The sequence below is a fragment of the Oncorhynchus nerka genome, linkage group LG15 (assembly GCF_034236695.1).
Source record: "Oncorhynchus nerka isolate Pitt River linkage group LG15, Oner_Uvic_2.0, whole genome shotgun sequence".
Classification (NCBI taxonomy): Eukaryota; Metazoa; Chordata; class Actinopteri; order Salmoniformes; family Salmonidae; genus Oncorhynchus; species Oncorhynchus nerka.
In genome coordinates this window covers 883,269-899,656 of record NC_088410.1, presented here as the reverse complement: position 1 = coordinate 899,656, position 16,388 = coordinate 883,269, and the positions used below count along the sequence as shown (strand labels likewise).

General features: G+C 32.8%; 1 pseudogene; it reads left to right on the top strand.

Moving 5' to 3' along the window:
- LOC135559938 (F-box/LRR-repeat protein 18-like) overlaps positions 1–11,382 on the top strand; it is a 63,742-nt pseudogene extending 52,360 nt beyond the window's left edge.
- Positions 11,383–16,388: the final 5,006 nt, after the last annotated feature.

Genomic DNA, 16,388 nt, shown 5'->3' with positions numbered 1-16,388 from the left:
TCTATATAATGATAGTTCTATATAAGGTAGTTCTATATAATGGTAGTTCTATATAATGATAGTTCTATATAAGTAGTTCTATATAATGATAGTTCTATATGAGGTAGTTCTATATAATGATAGTTCTATATAATGGTAGTTCTATATGATGGTAGTTCTATATAATGATAGTTCTATATAATGATAGTTCTATATAATGGTAGTTCTATATAATGGTAGTTCTATATGATGGTAGTTCTATATAATGATAGTTCTATATGATAGTTCTATATAATGATAGTTCTATATAATGGTAGTTCTATGATAGTTCTATATAATGATAGTTCTATATAATGATTTCTATATGGGGTAGTTCTATATAATGATAGTTCTATATAATGATAGTTCTATATAATGGTAGTTCTATATAATGATAGTTCTATATAATGGTAGTTCTATATAATGGTAGTTCTATATAATGGTAGTTCTAGTTTCTATATAATGATAGTTCTATATAATGGTAGTTCTATATAATGAGGGTAGTTCTATATAATGATAGTTCTATATAATGGTAGTTCTATATAATGATAGTTCTATATAATGATAGTTCTATATAATGATAGTTCTATATAATGATAGTTCTATATAATGGTAGTTCTATATAATGATAGTTCTATATAATGGTAGTTCTATATGAGGGTAGTTCTATATAATGATAGTTCTATATAATGGTAGTTCTATATAATGATAGTTCTATATAATGGTAGTTCTATATAATGGTAGTTCTATATAATGATAGTTCTATATAAGGTAGTTCTATATAATGATAGTTCTATATAATGGTAGTTCTATATAATGATAGTTCTATATAATGTTCTATATAATGATAGTTCTATATAATGGTAGTTCTATATAAGGGTAGTTCTATATAATGATAGTTCTATATAATGGTAGTAGTAGTCTATATGAGGTAGTTCTATATAATGATAGTTCTATATAATGATAGTTCTATATGAGGGTAGTTCTATATAATGATAGTTCTATATAATGGTAGTTCTATATAATGATAGTTCTATATAATGATAGTTCTATATAATATAGTTCTAATGATAGTTCTATATAATGATAGTTCTATATAATGATAGTTCTATATGAGGGTAGTTCTATATAATGATAGTTCTATATAATGATAGTTCTATATGAGTTCTATATAAGGTAGTTCTATATAATGATAGTTCTATATAATGATAGTTCTATATAATGATAGTTCTATATGAGGGTAGTTCTATATAATGATAGTTCTATATAATGGTAGTTCTATATGAGGATAGTTCTATATAATGATAGTTCTATATAAGTAGTTCTATATAATGGTAGTTCTATATAATGAGTTCTATATGAGGGTAGTTCTATATAATGATAGTTCTATATAATGATAGTTCTATATAATGATAGTTCTATATAATGAGGGTAGTTCTATATAATGATAGTTCTATATGATGGTAGTTCTATATAATGATAGTTCTATATAATGAGTTCTATATAATGATAGTTCTATATAATGGTAGTTCTATATAATGATAGTTCTATATAATGATAGTTCTATATAATGATAGTTCTATATAATGGTAGTTCTATATAATGAGGTAGTTCTATATAATGGTAGTTCTATATAATGAGTTCTATATAATGGTAGTTCTATATAATGATAGTTCTATATGAGGGTAGTTCTATATAATGATAGTTCTATATGAGGGTAGTTCTATATAATGATAGTTCTATATAATGATAGTTCTATATAATGGTAGTTCTATATAATGGTAGTTCTATATAATGATAGTTCTATATGAGGGTAGTTCTATATATAATATGGGGTAGTTCTATATAAGTTCTATATAATGATAGTTCTATATAATGATAGTTCTATATGAGGTAGTTCTATATAATGATAGTTCTATATAATGATAGTTCTATATGAGGGTAGTTCTATATAATGATAGTTCTATATAATGGTAGTTCTATATAGGTAGTTCTATATAATGATAGTTCTATATAATGATAGTTCTATATACTGATAGTTCTATATAATGATAGTTCTATATGAGGGTAGTTCTATATAATGATAGTTCTATATGAGGGTAGTTCTATATAATGATAGTTCTATATAATGATAGTTCTATATGAGGGTAGTTCTATATAATGATAGTTCTATATGAGGGTAGTTCTATATAATGGTAGTTCTATATAATGATAGTTCTATATAAGTTCTATATAATGATAGTTCTATATAATGATAGTTCTATATAATGAGGGTAGTTCTATATAATGATAGTTCTATATAATGATAGTTCTATATGAGGGTAGTTCTATATGAAGTTCTATATAATGGTAGTTCTATAGTTCTATATAATGATAGTTCTATAATGATAGTCTATATAATGATAGTTCTATATGAGGGTAGTTCTATATAATGATAGTTCTATATAATGAGTTCTATATGAGGTAGTTCTATATAATGATAGTTCTATATAATGGTAGTTCTATATAATGATAGTTCTATATAATGGTAGTTCTATATAATGATAGTTCTATATGAGGGTAGTTCTATATAATGATAGTTCTATATAATGATAGTTCTATATAATGAGGATAGTTCTATATAAGGGTAGTTCTATATAATGATAGTTCTATATAATGATAGTTCTATATAATGATAGTTCTATATAATGGTAGTTCTATATAATGATAGTTCTATATAATGATAGTTCTATATAATGATAGTTCTATATAATGATAGTTCTATATAATGATAGTTCTATATAATGGTAGTTCTATATAATGATAGTTCTATATAATGATAGTTCTATATAATGTAGTTCTATATAATGGTAGTTCTATATAATGATAGTTCTATATAATAATGGTAGTTCTATATGAATAGTAGTTCTATATAATGATAGTTCTATATAATGATAGTTCTATATAATGGTAGTTCTATATAATGAGTTCTATAGGTAGTTCTCTATATAGGTAGTTCTATATAATGATAGTTCTATATAATGGTAGTTCTATATAATGATAGTTCTAGAGGGTTCTATATAAGGGTAGTTCTATATAATGATAGTTCTATATAATGATAGTTCTATATAATGTAGTTCTATATGAGGGTAGTTCTATATAATGATAGTTCTATATAAGGGTAGTTCTATATAATGATAGTTCTATATAATGGTAGTTCTATATGAGGGTAGTTCTATATGAGGGTAGTTCTAGTTCTATATAATGATAGTTCTATATAATGATAGTTCTATATAATGATAGTTCTATATAATGATAGTTCTATATAATGATAGTTCTATATGAGGGTAGTTCTATATAATGATAGTTCTATATAATGGTAGTTCTATATAGGGTAGTTCTATATAATGGTAGTTCTATATAATGTTCTATATAATGGTAGTTCTATATAATGATAGTTCTATATAATGATAGTTCTATATGAGTAGTTCTATATAATGATTTCTATATAATGGTAGTTCTATATGAGGGTAGTTCTATATAATGATGATAGTTCTATATAATGATAGTTCTATATAATGGTAGTTCTATATAATGTAGTTCTATATAATGATAGTTCTATATGAGGGTAGTTCTATATAATGATAGTTCTATATAATGATAGTTCTATATGAGGGTAGTTCTATATAATGATAGTTCTATATAATGATAGTTCTATATAATGATAGTTCTATATAATGGCAGTCTATATAATGATAGTTCTATATGATGATAGTTCTATATGAGGGTAGTTCTATATAATGATAGTTCTATATAATGATAGTTCTATATGAGGGTAGTTCTATATAATGATAGTTCTATATAAGTTCTATATAATGATAGTTCTATATAATGAGTTCTATATGAGTAGTTCTATATAATGGTAGTTCTATATAGGGTTTCTATATAATGATAGTTTCTATATAATGATAGTTCTATATAATGGTAGTTCTATATAAGGGTAGTTCTATATAATGATAGTTCTATATAATGATAGTTCTATATAATGATAGTTCTATATAATGATAGTTCTATATAATGGTAGTTCTATATAATGATAGTTCTATATAATGATAGTAGTTCTATATAATGATAGTTCTATATAATGGTAGTTCTATATGATGGTAGTTCTATATAATGATAGTTCTATATGAGGGTAGTTCTATATAATGATAGTTCTATATAATGATAGTTCTATATAATGGTAGTTCTATATAATGATAGTTCTATATAATGATAGTTCTATATGAGGGTAGTTCTATATAATGATAGTTCTATATAATGGTAGTTCTATATGAGGGTAGTTCTATATAATGATAGTTCTATATAATGAGGTAGTTCTATATAATGATAGTTCTATATAATGAGGGTAGTTCTATATAATGTTCTATATAGTTCTATATAATGATAGTTCTATATAATGAGGTAGTTCTATATAATGATAGTTCTATATAATGGTAGTTCTATATAATGGTAGTTCTATATAATGGTAGTTCTATATGAGGGTAGTTCTATATAATGATAGTTCTATATAATGATAGTTCTATATAATGATAGTTCTATATAATGATAGTTCTATATGAGTTCTATATAATGGTAGTTCTATATAATGATAGTTCTATATAATGGTAGTTCTATATGAAGTTCTATATAATGATAGTTCTATATAATGATAGTTCTATATAATGATAGTTCTATATAATGGTAGTTCTATATAATGGTAGTTCTATATAATGATAGTTCTATATAATGATAGTTCTATATAATGATAGTTCTATATAATGGTAGTTCTATATAATGATAGTTCTATATAATGATAGTTCTATATGAGGGTAGTTCTATATAATGATAGTTCTATATAATGATAGTTCTATATAATGGTAGTTCTATATAATGATAGTTCTATATATAATGATAGTTCTATATGAGGGTAGTTCTATATAATGATAGTTCTATATAATGGTAGTTCTATATAGTCTCATGACAGTTCTATATGATGATAGTTCTATATAATGGTAGTTCTATATAATGGTAGTTCTATATAATGATAGTTCTATATGTTCTATATAATGATAGTTCTATATGACGATAGTTCTATATGATAGTTCTATATAATGATAGTTCTATATAATGATAGTTCTATATAATGATAGTTCTATAATAGGTAGTAGTTCTATATAATGATAGTTCTATATGAGGGTAGTTCTATATAAGTAGTTCTATATGAGGGTAGTTCTATATAATGATAGTTCTATATAATGATAGTTCTATATGAGGGTAGTTCTATATAATGATAGTTCTATATAATGATAGTATATGAGGGCAGTTCTATATAATGATAGTTCTATATAATGGTAGTTCTATATAAGGATAGTTCTATATAATGGTAGTTCTATATGAGGGTAGTTCTATATAATGATAGTTCTATATAATGATAGTTCTATATAATGATAGTTCTCTATATAATGAGGGTAGTTCTATATAATGATAGTTCTATATAATGATAGTTCTATATAACGGTAGTTCTATATAATGATAGTTCTATATGAGGGTAGTTCTATATAATGGTAGTTCTATATAATGGTAGTTCTATATAATGATAGTTCTATATAATTATAGTTCTATATAATGATAGTTCTATATAATGATAGTTCTATATGAGGGTAGTTCTATATAATGATAGTTCTATATAATGATAGTTCTATATGAGGGTAGTTCTATATAATGATAGTTCTATATAATGGTTCTATATGTTTCTATATAATGATAGTTCTATATAATGATAGTTCTATATAATGGTAGTTCTATATAATGATAGTTCTATAATGATAGTTCTATATAATGATAGTTCTAATGATAGTTCTATATGAGGGTAGTTCTATATAATGATAGTTCTATATAATGGTAGTTCTATATGAGGTAGTTCTATGAGGGTTTCTATATAATGATAGTTCTATATAATGATAGTTCTATATAAGGGTAGTTCTATATAATGATAGTTCTATATAATGGTAGTTCTATATGAGGATAGTTCTATATAATGGTAGTTCTATATGAGGGTAGTTCTATATAATGATAGTTCTATATATATAATGATAGTTCTATATGAGGGCAGTTCTATATAATGATAGTTCTATATAATGATAGTTCTATATAATGATAGTTCTATATAATGGTAGTTCTATATAATGGTAGTTCTATATAATGATAGTTCTATATAATGATTTCTATATAATGGTAGTTCTATATAATGATAGTTCTATATAATGGTAGTTCTATATAATGATAGTTCTATATAATGATAGTTCTATATAATGAGGGTAGTTCTATATAATGGTAGTTCTATATAATGATAGTTCTATATAATGATAGTTCTATATAATGATAGTTCTATATAATGATAGTTCTATATGAGGGTAGTTCTATATAATGATAGTTCTATATAATGATAGTTCTATATAATGATAGTTCTATATAATGATAGTTCTATATAATGATAGTTCTATATAATGATAGTTCTATAATGATAGTTCTATATGAGGGTAGTTCTATATAATGGTAGTTCTAGTTTCTATATAATGATAGTTCTATATAAGGGTAGTTCTATATAATGGTAGTTCTATATAATGATAGTTCTATATGAGGGTAGTTCTATATAATGATAGTTCTATATAGTTCTATATGATAGTTCTATATAATGTTCTATATGAGGGTAGTTCTATATAATGATAGTTCTATATAATGGTAGTTCTATATGAGGGTAGTTCTATATAATGATAGTTCTATATGAGGGTAGTTCTCTAGTTCTATATGAGGGTAGTTCTATATAATGGTAGTTCTATATAATGATAGTTCTATATACTGATAGTTCTATATAATGGTAGTTCTATATAATGATAGTTCTATGAGGGTAGTTCTATATAAGGGTAGTTCTATATGAGGTAGTTCTATATAATGATAGTTCTATATAATGATATGAGGGCAGTTCTATATGAGGGTAGTTCTATATAATGATAGTTCTATATGAGGGTAGTTCTATATAATGATAGTTCTATATAATGGTAGTTCTATATAATGATAGTTCTATATAATGGTAGTTCTATATAATGATAGTTCTATATGAGGGTAGTTCTATATAATGATAGTTCTATATAATGATAGTTCTATATAATGATAGTTCTATATAATGATAGTTCTATATATAGTTCTATATGATAGTTCTATATAATGATAGTTCTATATAAGGGTAGTTCTATATAATGATAGTTCTATATAATGGTAGTTCTATATAATGATAGTTCTATATAATGATAGTTCTATATAATGATAGTTCTATATAATGGTATTCTATATAATGATAGTTCTCATATAACGGCAGTAGTTCTATATAATGTAGTTCTATATAATGATAGTTCTATATAATGATAGTTCTATATAATGGTAGTTCTATATAATGGTTCTATATAATGATAGTTCTATATAATGAGTTCTAGTTTCTATATAATGGTAGTTCTATATAATGATAGTTCTATATATAGTTCTATGATAGTTCTATATAATGGTAGTTCTATATAATGATAGTTCTATATAATGATAGTTCTATATGAGGGTAGTTCTATATAATGATAGTTCTATATAATGATAGTTCTATATGTTAGTTCTATATAATGATAGTTCTATATAATGGTAGTTCTATATGAGGGTAGTTCTATGATAGTTCTATATAATGGTAGTTCTATATGAGGGTAGTTCTATATAATGATAGTTCTATATAATGGTAGTTTCTATATAATGATAGTTCTATATAATGGTAGTTCTATATAATGATAGTTCTATATAATGATAGTTCTATATGAGGGTAGTTCTATATAATGATAGTTCTATATAATGATAGTTCTATATAATGATAGTTCTATATAATGGTAGTTCTATATAATGATAGTTCTATATAATGGTAGTTCTATATAATGATAGTTCTATATAATGATAGTTCTATATGAGGGTAGTTCTATATAATGGTAGTTCTATATAATGATAGTTCTATATAATGATAGTTCTATATAATGATAGTTCTATATAATGATAGTTCTATATAATGATAGTTCTATATGAGGGGTAGTTCTATATAATGGTAGTTCTATATAATGATAGTTCTATATAATGGTAGTTCTATATAATGATAGTTCTATATAATGATAGTTCTATATAATGGGTAGTTCTATATAATGATAGTTCTATATAATGATAGTTCTATATAATGATAGTTCTATATAATGATAGTTCTATATAATGGTAGTTCTATATAATGGTAGTTCTATATAATGGTAGTTCTATATGAGGGTAGTTCTATATAATGATAGTTCTATATAATGATAGTTCTATATGAGGTAGTTCTATATAATGATAGTTCTATATAGTTCTATGATAGTTCTATATAATGATAGTTCTATATAATGATAGTTCTATATAAGGGTAGTTCTATATAATGTAGTTCTATATAATGGTAGTTCTATATAATGATAGTTCTATATAATGGTAGTTCTATATAATGATAGTTCTATATAATGATAGTTCTATAATGGTAGTTCTATATAATGGTAGTTCTATATAATGGTAGTTCTATATAATGATAGTTCTATATAATGATAGTTCTATATAATGATAGTTCTATATAATGGTAGTTCTATATAATGGTAGTTCTATATAATGATAGTTCTATATAAGGTAGTTCTATATAATGATAGTTCTATATAATGATAGTTCTATATAATGATAGTTCTATATAATGGTAGTTCTATATAATGGTAGTTCTATATAATGATAGTTCTATATAATGATAGTTCTATATGAGGATAGTTCTATATAATGATAGTTCTATATAATGATAGTTCTATATGTTTCTATATAATGATAGTTCTATATAATGATAGTTCTATATAATGATAGTTCTATATAATGTAGTTCTATATAATGGTAGTTCTATATAATGATAGTTCTATATGAGTTCTATATAATGATAGTTCTAGTTTCTATATAATGAGTTCTATATAATGATAGTTCTAGTTTCTATATGAGGGTAGTTCTATATAATGATAGTTCTATATAATGATAGTTCTATATAATGATAGTTCTATATGAGGGTAGTTCTATATATATAAGTTCTATATGATAGTTCTATATAATGATAGTTCTATATAATGGTAGTTCTATATAATGATAGTTCTATATAATGGTAGTTCTATATAATGATAGTTCTATATAATGGTAGTTCTATATAATGGTAGTTCTATATGAGGGTAGTTCTATATAATGATAGTTCTATATAATGGTAGTTCTATATAATGATGTTCTATATAATGATAGTTCTATATAATGGTAGTTCTATATAATGATAGTTCTATATAATGTAGTTCTATATAATGATAGTTCTATAGGTAGTTCTATATGAGGGTAGTTCTATATAATGGTAGTTCTATATGAGGTAGTTCTATATAATAGTTCTATATAATGGTAGTTTCTATATAATGATAGTTCTATATAATGGTAGTTCTATATAATGGTAGTTCTATATAATGTTTCTATATAATGGTAGTTCTATATAATGGTAGTTCTATATAATGGTAGTTCTATATAAGGGTAGTTTCTATATAATGGTAGTTCTATATAATGATAGTTCTATATAATGTTCTATATAATGGTAGTTCTATATAATGATAGTTCTATATATATGGTAGTTCTATATAATGGTAGTTCTATATAATGGTAGTTCTATATAATGGTAGTTCTATATAATGATAGTTCTATATAATGATAGTTCTATATGAGGGTAGTTCTATATAATGATAGTTCTATATAATGGTAGTTCTATATAATGATAGTTCTATATAATGATAGTTCTATATGAGGGTAGTTCTATATAATGATAGTTCTATATAATGATAGTTCTATATAATGATAGTTCTATATGAGGGTAGTTCTATATAATGATAGTTCTATATAATGATAGTTCTATATAATGATAGTTCTATATAATAGTAGTTTCTATATGAGGTAGTTCTATATAATGATAGTTCTATATAATGATAGTTCTATATAATTAGTTCTATATATATAATGTTAGTTCTATATAATGGAGGAGTTCTATATGAGGGTAGTTATATATAATGAATCCCTCTCTTCCTTCTAGGTTCTCTGTGGAGGAGCTATATAATGGTCCAGCCCTCAGTGTGGTAGTTCTATATAATGAAGCCCTCTCCTTCCTCTAGGTTCTCTGTGGAGGAGCGTCCAGCCCTCAGTGTGGTAGTTCTATATAATGAAGCCCTCTCCTTCCTCTAGGTTCTCTGTGGAGGAGCGTCCAGCCCTCAGTGTGGTAGTTCTATATAATGAAGCCCTCTCCTTCCTCTAGGTTCTCTGTGGAGGAGCGTCCGGCCCTCAGTGTGGTAGTTCTATATAATGAAGCCCTCTCCTTCCTCTAGGTTCTCTGTGGAGGAGCGTCCAGCCCTCAGTGTGGTAGTTCTATATAATGAAGCCCTCTCCTTCCTCTAGGTTCTCTGTGGAGGAGCGTCCAGCCCTCAGTGTGGTAGTTCTATATAATGAAGCCCTCTCCTTCCTCTAGGTTCTCTGTGGAGGAGCGTCCAGCCGTCAGTGTGGTAGTTCTATATAATGAAGCCCTCTCCTTCCTCTAGGTTCTCTGTGGAGGAGCGTCCGGCCCTCAGTGTGGTAGTTGTATATAATGAAGCCCTCTCCTTCCTCTAGGTTCTCTGTGGAGCGTCCAGCCCTCAGTGTGGTCATCTACCCTCTGCTCCACGAAGACCTTCCATTGGTCATCAGAGACATGCCCCTCCAACTGCTCGATCAACTGACCCTCTTCCAAAGCCGCGTTGCCCAGGCCCCGCCCTCGTCACAATTGGGACACCGGAGAGCAAAGAGGCAACTAGCCAATCAGAGCCCCTCGTCACCGTGGTGATGCCAGAGAGTGAAGAAGCATCTAGCCAATCACAGCCCCTCAGACTAGAGGTCTTCACGGGTTCAAAAGGTTGGACCTGTTCCAAACTGGACCCGAAGTGCATCAATTATTCTGTTAATATAGAGACTGAGGACAACTAGACCCGTTCCATATAGACATGGTTGGATCCAGACCCGATCTGAGTGAGAGAAAAAAGAAAAGTCATATTTTTAAAACTACTTTATTAATCGAAGCCGATGAAGTGTGAAAGGAGGGAGAGAGAGAGAGGTGCCTCTAGCAGGAAGAGAGGGAGAGAGAGGTGCCTCTAGCAGAGAGGGAGAGAGAGGTGCCTCTAGCAGGGAGGGAGGAGAGAGAGGTGCCTCTAGCAGGGAGGGAGAGAGAGAGAGTAGCAGGGAGGGAGAGAGAGAGGTGCTCTAGCAGGGAGGGAGAGAGAGAGGTGCCTCTAGCAGGGGGAGAGAGAGAGAGAGTGCCTCTAGCAGAGAGGGAGAGAGAGTGCCTCTAGCAGGGAGGAGAGAGAGAGAGGTGCCTCTAGCAGGGAGGGAGAGAGAGAGGTGCCTCTAGCAGGAGGGAGAGAGAGAGTTACCTCTAGCAGGAGGGGGTGAGAGAGAGAGTTACCTCTAGCAGGGAGGGAGAGAGAGAGAGTTACCTCTAGCAGGGAGGGAGAGAGAGAGAGGTGCCTCTAGCAGGGAGGGAGAGAGAGAGAGTTACCTCTAGCAGGGAGGGAGAGAGAGGTGCCTCTAGCAGGGAGGGAGAGAGAGAGAGAGGTGCCTCTAGGAGGGAGAGAGAGAGAGGTGCCTCTAGCAGGGAGGGAGAGAGAGAGAGGTGCCTCTAGCAGGGAGGGAGGGAGGGAGAGAGAGGTGCCTCTAGCAGGGAGGGAGAGAGAGAGAGGTGCCTCTAGCAGGGAGGGAGAGAGAGGTGCCTCTAGCAGGGAGGGAGAGAGAGAGAGGTGCCTCTAGCAGGGAGGGAGAGAGAGAGAGGTGCCTCATTACATCCCTGCAGCATCGGCCTCATTACATCACATCCAAGTACATTTTAACGGTCAATAAATTCAGTTCTATTGAGCTCATTTTTGGACAACTGTCTGTCATTTTTGCCTCAATTATATTTCATGGTGGAACAAATGTTTTCGTGTATAAATAATGTGCATTTTATTGTGTTTATAAATCTGGTACAGAGACTTTGGTCTCAGCATTGACTCCCTGTCTAAATAAAGACACCTTGGTCTCAGCGTTGACTCCCTATCTAAATAAAGACACCCTGGTCTCAGCATTGACTCCTGTCTAAATAAAGACACCTTGGTCTCAGCATTGACTCCTGTCTAAATAAAGACACCTTGGTCTCAGCATTGATTCCCTGTCTAAATAAAGACACCTTGGTCTCAGCATTGACTCCTGTCTAAGTAAAGACACCTTGGTCTCAGCATTGACTCCTGTCTAAATAAAGACACCTTGGTCTCAGCATTGACTCCCTGTCTAAATAAAGACACCTTGGTCTCAGCATTGACTCCCTGTCTAAATAAAGACACCTTGGTCTCAGCATTGACTCCTGTCTAAATAAAGACACCTTGGTCTCAGCATTGACTCCCTGTCTAAATAAAGACACCTTGGTCTCAGCATTGACTCCCTGTCTAAATAAAGACACCTCAGCATTGACTCCCTGTCTAAATAAAGACACCTGGTCTCAGCATTGACTCCCTGTCTAAATAAAGACACCTTGGTCTCGGCATTGACTCCCTGTCTAAATAAAGACACCTTGGTCTCAGCATTGACTCCCTGTCTAAATAAAGACACCTTGGTCTCAGCATTGACTCCCTGTCTAAATAAAGACATCTTTGGTCTCAGCATTGACTCCCTGTCTAAATAAAGACACCTTGGTCTCAGTATTGACTCCCTGTCTAAATAAAGACATCTTGGTCTCAGCATTGACTCCTGTCTAAATAAAGACACCTTGGTCTCAGCATTGACTCCCTGTCTAAATAAAGACACCTTGCATTGACTCCCTGTCTAAGTAAAGACACCTTGGTCTCAGCATTGACTCCCTGTCTAAATAAAGACACCTTGGTCTCAGCATTGACTCCCTGTCTAAATAAAGACACCTTGGTCTAGGCATTCACTCCCTGTTTAAATAAAGACACCTTGGTCTCAGCATTGACTCCCTGTCAACCTTGGGCTCCTGTAGCACCGCAGGAGAACATTCCTGGTCCGTTCACTGGTTCTCCTTCACCGGGTCTTTGACAGTTCAGAGTTCAAGAAGAACCAGGTATGAAGACACTAGACTCTCCCTCTTCACACTGGCCGGGCTGGGAGGACTTCAGGTCTGGCCTCTCCCTCTCCACACTGGCCGGGCTGGGAGCGACCCTGGCTGGGAGGACTTCAGGTCTGGACTCTCCCTTCCACACTGGCCGGGCTGGCAGGACTTCAGGTCTGGCCTCTCCCTCTCCACACTGGCCGGGCTGGGAGCGACCCTGGCTGGGAGGACTTCAGGTCTGGACTCTCCCTTCCACACTGGCCGGGCTGGCAGGACTTCAGGTCTGGCCTCTCCCTCTCCACACTGGCCGGGCTGGGAGCGACCCTGGCTGGGAGGACTCCAGATCTGGTCCCTCCCTCTCCACACTGGCCGGGCTGGGAGAGACCTGGGCTGGGAGGACTCCAGGTCTGGTCTCTCCCTTCCACACTGGCCGGGCTGGCAGGACTTCAGGTCCGCTGGTCCTTGCAGAAGACGCTGTACTGGGAAGAGAGGCAGGAGGCTGGGCAGGAGGTTGGACAGGAGGAGAGGAGGATGAGGGAGGAGGAAGAGAGGCAGGAGGCTGGGCAGGAGGTTGGACAGGAGGAGAGGAGGATGAGGGAGGAGGAAGAGAGGCAGGAGGCTGGGCAGGAGGTTGGACAGGAGGAGAGGAGGATGAGGGAGGAGGAAGAGAGGCTGGGCACAAGGAGTAGAGGCAGGAGGAGAGGAGGATGAGGGAGGAGGAAGAGAGGCAGGAGGCTGGACAGGAGGAGAGGAGGATGAGGGAGGAGGAAGAGAGGCTGGGCACAAGGAGTAGAGGCAGGGGGAAGAAAGGGAGGAGAATAGGCAGGAGGAGGTGATGCAGGAGGAAGAAAGGCAGGAGGAGGTGATGCAGGAGGCCGGGCAGTGTAATGACATCACACAGTACTGGTACTTGTGTGTAATGACTCATCAGCGAAAACAACGTAGTAATGTCAGGCAGCCTGTCATTTTTTTGTGTTTATACTTTTTCATAACGACAACCACAATGGATAAAATGACTGGCGGAGAAACAATTGGAACCATTTCCATGTTTTGACCACTAGGTTTTATGGGTAGTATGACATTTCCACTGTTGGGGCTCAACAATGGCACGGATACAACAATGAGCCCTCTATTCATCTCTATGGCAATTACACCCATAGAGATATGAATGAATAGAACGGTCTTGGAACCTCTTAACCCCTGGCACGGATACAACAATGAACTCATTGGTGAGGGCAATTACATCTAGGCATGAATCTACATTTAGGATAGAGCCCAGTCAAACTGGTCTTGGCCCCCCAAGGTGGAACCTCCTCTTAACCCCTGGCAATCTGACCGGTGAACTCATTGGTGGACATTACAGGTTACATTTACATTTAAGCTCTCTATCCACAATGGCTGCCTGGTATTGTGATGCGATCGTTTCCGTGGTGATGTAGAATGTTCATTCTATTGATGTTTATTAATTCAATTCAATTCAATTCAAGGGGCTTTATTGGCATGGGAAACATGTGTTAACATTGCCAAAGCAAGTGAGGTAGACAACATACAAAGTGAATATATAAAGTGAAAAACAACAAAAATGAACAGTAAACATTACACATATGACATTACAAATGTCATATTATATATATATATACAATGTACAAATAGTTAAAGGACACAAGATAAAATGAATAAGCATAAATATGGGTTGTATTTACAATGGTGTTTGTTCTTCACTGGTTGCCCTTTTCTCGTGGCAACAGGTCACAAATCTTGCTGCTGTGATGGCAGACGGTGGAATTTCACCCAAAAGCTATGGGAGTTTTTCAAAATTGGATTTGTTTTCGAATTCTTTGTGGATCTGTGTGATCTGAGGGAAATATGTCTCTCTAATATGGTCATACATTGGGCCGGAGGTTAGGAAGTGCAGCTTTTATTAACTGATGCGCTTCATTGCAATGGAAGGTAATTGTGATGCGATCGTTTCCGTGGTGATGTAGAATGTTCATTCTTATTGATGTTTATTAACTGATGCGCTTCATTGCAATGGAAGGTAATTGTGATGCGATCGTTTCCGTGGTGATGTAGAATGTTCATTCTTATTGATGTTTATTAACTGATGCGCTTCATTGCCATGGAAGGTAATTGTGATGCGATCGTTTCCGTGGTGATGTAGAATGTTCATTCTTATTGATGTTTATTAACTGATGTGCTTCATTGCCATGGAAGGTAATTGTCTTGTAATGTTTGTTTAGTTTTGTATTGCATTTTTCTGGGATGATTTGAATTTATTAAGGATCCCCATGAGATGACCCTCCCCCCTCTTCCTGGGGGTCCAGCAACATTAAGGCAGTTATGTAGTCATGGCTCTATGTAGTACTGTGCGCCTCCCATAGTCTGTTCAGGACAAACCTCTGGTGGAATGTCTTGTAAGCTGTGTGCCTAGTCGTTTAAACAGACACCTTGGTGGATGTCAATACTGCTCACAAATACAAGTAGTGATGAAGTCAATCTCTCCTCCACTTTGAACCAGGAGAAATGAACATGCATTTGGACAGCGGAGTCAATCACCACCTTCCGGAGACACCTGAAACCCCACCTCTTTAAGGAATACCTAGGATAGGATAAAGTAATCCCTCCCACTACTGTTCCACTGGAGGTCTTAAGGTGAACGCACCAATTTGTAAGTCGCTCTGGATAAGAGCGTCTGCTAAATGACTTAAATGTAAATGTAAATGACTTAAATATATTATCAATGTTAGCTCTCTGTGTACATTTAAGAGCCAAAATGATGGGTTCACTTCCTGCTTTGCCCCTATGTGCTCGCAATGTCTGCCAGTCCAAACATTATGCCTTCGTTGGGGACCGCCGTTCTATTCATTATATTTCTATGATTATACCCTTTTCGTCTGAGTCGTCATTCTTTTACTACTGACACAAAGTCATAACCCCGTTTAAACCTTAAACCTGAATCAAAGTGCTAAAAACCGAACTTTAAATGAAGACCAAAAAAGTTGAATACATTTTTTTTTTTTACGACGAAAAAAATCCACATTTTTAACGTTGTTGCCGTGGTATGTAGGGAACGCTTCTCGGCCGGTCGCCAAGGTGACGCGCCTTCCGTCGTCACGTCCGGTCTGAGGTTTCCGGAACC